This window comes from Arachis ipaensis, chromosome B6 (assembly GCF_059453495.1).
Source record: "Arachis ipaensis isolate K30076 ecotype BB chromosome B6, ASM5945349v1, whole genome shotgun sequence".
In the NCBI taxonomy this organism is placed as follows: Eukaryota; Viridiplantae; Streptophyta; class Magnoliopsida; order Fabales; family Fabaceae; genus Arachis; species Arachis ipaensis.
Window position 1 is genome coordinate 120,839,456 of NC_142441.1, and position 5,367 is coordinate 120,844,822.

A 5,367-nucleotide genomic window follows, 5' to 3' on the forward strand; every position below is an offset into this window, starting at 1 on the left:
GGGTTCTCAGGATCATAAGCTTCTTCTTCAGAAGATGCCTCTTGAGTACTGTTGGATGCAGCTTGCATTCCATTCAGACTTTGAGAAATCATATTGACAAGCTGAGTCAATATTTTATTCTGAGCCAATATGGCATTCAGAGTATCAATTTCAAGAACTCCCTTCTTCATAGGCGTCCCATTACTCACAGGATTCCTCTCAGAAGTGTACATAAACTGGTTATTAGCAACCATGTTAATGAGTTCTTGAGCTTCTGCAGGCGTTTTCTTTAGGTGAATGGATCCACCTGTAGAAGTATCCAATAACATCTTTAATAGCTCAGATAAACCATCATAGAATATATCCAGGATGGTCCATTCTGAAAGCATGTCAGAAGGACACTTTTTGGTCAGCTATTTGTATCTTTCCCAAGCTTCATAGAGGGATTCACCTTCTTTCTGTCTGAAGGTTTGAACATCAGCTCTAAGCTTGCTCATCTTTTGAGGAGGAAAGAACTTGGCTAAGAAAGCCATGACCAGCTTATCCCAAGAGTTCAGGCTGTCTTTGGGTTGAGAGTCCAACCATATTCTAGCTCTGTCTCTTACAGCAAAAGGGAAAAGCATGAGCCAGTAGACTTCAGGATCTACTCCATTAGTCTTAACAGTATCACAGATCTGCAAGAATTCAGTTAAGAACTGAAAGGGATCTTCAGATGGAAGTCCATGAAACTTGCAGTTCTGCTGCATCAGAGAAACTAGCTGAGGTTTCAGCTCAAAATTGTTTGCTCCAATGGTAGGGATGGAGATGCTTCTTCCATGTAAATTGAAATTCGGTGCAGTAAAGTCACCAAGCATCCTCCTTGCATTATTATTATTTTTGGCTGCCATCTCCTCTTCCTGTTTGAAAATTTCTGAAAGGTTATCTCTGGATTGTTGTAATTTAGCTTCTCTTAGTTTCCTCTTTAGAGTCCTTTCAGGTTCTGGATCTGCTTCAACAAGAATATTCTTGTCCTTGCTCCTGCTCATATGACAAAGAAGAGGGCACAGAAAAAATAATAATAACAATAATAGGGATCCTTTATACCACAGTATAGAGGTCCCTGTGTGAGTGGAAGAAAGGAAGGGGACAAAGAATGTAATGTAAGGAAAGAAACACAAGGGTGAGGAGAGCAGAGATGTGAGATGAGGAGATGTGTTAGTAGATAAATAAATAATTAGAAGGAGATGAGAGAGGAAAAATTTCAAAAATAATTTTTGAAAAAGAGTTAGTGATTTTCGAAAATGGTTTTTGAAAAAGGTTAGTAATTTTTCGAAAATAAAAAATCAAAAATTAAAATAATTAGTTAATTAAAAAGAATTTTTGAAAAAGAGGGAGATATTTTCGAAAATTAGAAAGAGAGAAAGTTAGTTAGGTAGTTTTGAAAAAGATAAGAAACAAACAAAAAGTTTGTTAGTTAGTTGAAACAAATTTTGAAAATCAATTTTGAAAAGATAAGATAAGAAGTTAGAAAAGATATTTTAAAATCAAATTTTTGAAAAAGATAAGATAAGAAGATATTTTTGAAAAGATATGATAGAAATTAGTTTTGAAAAAGATTTGATTTTTAAAATCACAATTAATGACTTGATTCACAAGAAATCACAAGATATGATTCTAGAACTTAAAGTTTGAATCTTTCTTAACAAGTAAGTAACAATCTTAAAATTTTTGAATCAAAACATTAATTGATGATGTTATTTTCGAAAATATGATGTAAAATTAAGAAAAAGATTTTTGAAAAAAAAATTTTGAAATTTTCGAAAATAACTAAAAAAATTGAAAAAAAGATTTGATTTTTGAAAAAGATTTTGAAAAAGATAAGATTTTTTTTTAAATGAAAATTTGATTTGACTCATAAAAACAACTAGATTTTAAAAAATTTTTGAAAAATTCAAATCTAATTTTCGAAATTTTGAGAGAGAAAAAGGGAAAGATATATTTTTTTTTTTTTGAATTTTTATGATGAGAGAGAAAAACAAGAAAAATGATGCAATGCATGAAAGTTATGGATCAAAACAATGAATGCATGCAAGAATGCTATGAATGTCAAGATGAACACCAAGAACACTATGAAGATCATGATGAACATCAAGAACACATTTTTGAAAAATTTTTAATGCAAAGAAAACATGCAAGACACCAAACTTAGAAATCTTTGATGCTTAGACTCTATGGATGCAAGAATGCATATGAAAAACATCATACAACACAAAACAAGAAAACATCAAGATCAAACAAGAAGACTTACCAAGAACAACTTGAAGATCATGAAGAACACTATGAATGCATGAATTTTCGAAAAATGCAAGATGAGTATGCAATTGACACCAAACTTATAACATGACACATGACTCAAACAAGAAACACAAAAATATTTTTTTTTTATGATTTTCTAAATTTTTTTTTTTGGAATTTTTTTCGAAAATTATTTTGAAAAAGGAAAATAAGGATTCCAAAATTTTTAATATGAATTCCAGGAATCTTATGCTCTTTAGTCTAAAGCTCCAATCAAAGGGTCAGGCATGGCTTAAAAGCCAGCCAAGCTTTAGTATGTAACTCAGACATGACACGCCTGACATACCCTATCCAGAAGAATTGGACATGGCTCCATTGAGGTGATTAGTTGAAGACCAATCCCAAAGCAGTTTGGGTATGGCTTTACAGCCAGATAGGATTCAACATGTTTCATGAAACATTAGAATTCACTCTTAAAAATTCTAAAGAAAAATATATTTTTGAAAACACATTTTTTTTTTAATTTTTCAAAAACAAAGGAGAAAATTTTGAAAGATTTTTGAAAAATTTTTGAAAAGAAAACAAAAAGAAAATTACCTAATCTGAGCGACAAGATGAGCCGTCAGTTGTCCAAACTCGAACAATCCCCGGCAACGGCGCCAAAAACTTGGTATGCGAAATTGTTACTCAGGTTGTGAATTGTTGTTCGAAATTGATTCCCTAGCAATGGCACCAAAAACGGATGCACAGAACCATGGTCTAAACATATCTTCACAACTTCGCATCACTAACCAGCAAGTGCACTGGGTCGTCCAAGTAATACCTTACGTGAGTAAGGGTTCGAATCCCACGGAGATTGTTGGTATGAAGCAAGCTATGGTCACCTTGTAAATCTCAGTCAGGCAGATATATAAAATAGTAATGGGGTTTTCGAAAATAAGTAATAAAAGAAGGATAGAAATACTTATGTAAATCATTGGTGAGAATTTCAGATAAGCGTATGGAGATGCTTTCGTTCCTCTGAACCTCTGCTTTCCTGCTGTCTTCATCCAATCAGTCTTACTCCTTTCTATGGCTGGCTTTTTGTAAGGATGTCACCAGTGCCAATGGCTACTTTCAATCCTCTCGGGAAAATGGTCCAAGATGCTCTGTCACAGCACGGCTAATCGTCTGGAGGCATCACCCTTGTCGTTGGTTGCATCCTATTCCTCTCTGTGAAAATGGTCCGATGCGCTGTCACTGCATGGCTAATCATCTTGGAGGTTCTCGATCATACTGGAATAGAATTTACTATCCTTTTGTGTCTGTCACTACGCCCAGCACTCGCGAGTTCGGAGTTCGTCACAGTCATTCAATCCCAGAGTCCTACTCGGAATACCACGGACAAGGTTTAGACTTTCCGGACTCTCATGAATACCGCCATCAATCTAGCTTATACCACGAAGATTCTGATTAAGAGATCTAAGAGATAATCATTCAATCTAAGGTAGAACGGAAGTGGTTGTCAGGCACGCATTCATAGGGAATGATGATGATTGTCACGTTCATCACATTCAGGTTGAAGTACAAACGAATATCTTAGAAGCGGAATAAGTTGAATTGAATAGAAAAACTATAGTACTTTGCATTAATCTTTGAGGAACAGCAGAGCTCCACACCTTAATCTATGGAGTGCAGAAACTCTACCGTATGAAAATACATAAGTGAATAGAGGGTAGGCATGGCCAAGTGGCCAGCCTCCCATACGTGATCAATAGATCAAAACATAATCCAAAGATATCTAATACAATAGTAAAAGGTCCTATTTATAATAAACTAGCTACTAGGATTTACAGAAGTAAGTAATTGATGCATAAATCCACTTCCGGGGCCCACTTGGTGTGTGCTTGGGCTGAGCTTGAAGTCTACACGTGGAGAGGTCATTCTTGGAGTTGAACGCCAGCTTTTGTGCCAGTTTGGGCGTTGAACTCCACTTTGCAGCTTGTTTCTGGCGCTGGACACCAGAATTGGGCAGAGAGCTGGCGTTGAACGCCAGTTTGCGTCGTCTAAACTTAGACAAAGTATAGACTATTATATATTGCCGAAAAGCCCTGAATGTCTACTTTCCAACGCAATTGGAAGCGCGCCATTTTGAGTTCTGTAGCTCCGGAAAATCTATTTTGAGTGCAGGGAGGTCAGAATCCAACAGCATCAGCAGTCCTTCTTCAACCTCTGAATCTAATTTTTGCTCAAGTCCCTCAATTTCAGCCAGAAAATATCTGAAATCACAGAAAAACACACAAACTCATAGTAAAGTCCAGAAATGTGAATTTAACATAAAAACTAATGAAAACATCCCTAAAAGTAGCTAGATTCTACTAAAAACATACTAAAAACAATGCCAAAAAGCGTATAAATTATCCGCTCATCACAACACCAAACTTAAATTGTTGCTTGTCCCCAAGCAACTGAAAATCAAATAGGATAAAAAGAAGAGAATATACTATAAATTCCAAACTATCAATGAAACATAGCTCCAATCAGATGAGCGGGACTTGTAGCTTTTTGCCTCTTGAATAGTTTTGGCATCTCACTTTATCCATTGAAGTTCAGAATAATTGGCTTCTATAGGAACTTAGAGTTTAGATAGTGTTATTGACTCTCCTAGTTCAGTATGATGATTCTTGAACACAGCTATTTTATGAGTCTTGGCTGTGGCCCTAAGCACTTTGTTTTCCAGTATTACCACCGGATACATAAATGCCACAGACACATAACTGGGTGAACCTTTTCAGATTGTAACTCAGCTTTGCTAAAGTCCCCAATTAGAGGTGTCCAGGGTTCTTAAGCACACTCTTTTTTTTTGCTTTGGACCTTGACTTTAACCGCTCAGTCTCAAGTTTTCACTTGACACCTTCACGCCACAAGCACATGGTAAGGGACAGCTTGGTTTAGCCGCTTAGGCCAGGATTTTATTCCTTTAGGCCCTCCTATCCACTGATGCTCAAAGCCTTGGGATCCTTTTTATTTACCCTTGCCTTTTGGTTTTAAGGGTTATTGGCTTTTTGCTCTTGCCTCTTGGTTTTAAGAGCTTTTGGCTTTTTCTGCTTGTTTTTTCTTTTTCTATTTTTTTTT

General features: G+C 35.8%; 1 non-coding gene across 1 annotated transcript; it reads left to right on the forward strand.

Annotated features, from left to right (window-relative positions):
- The first annotated feature begins 362 nt into the window (after nucleotides 1-362).
- On the forward strand, nucleotides 363-470 carry LOC148562508 (small nucleolar RNA R71). Its single transcript, XR_015887843.1, has one exon. It is a non-coding gene; the product is annotated as a small nucleolar RNA R71 (small nucleolar RNA).
- Nucleotides 471-5,367: the final 4,897 nt, after the last annotated feature.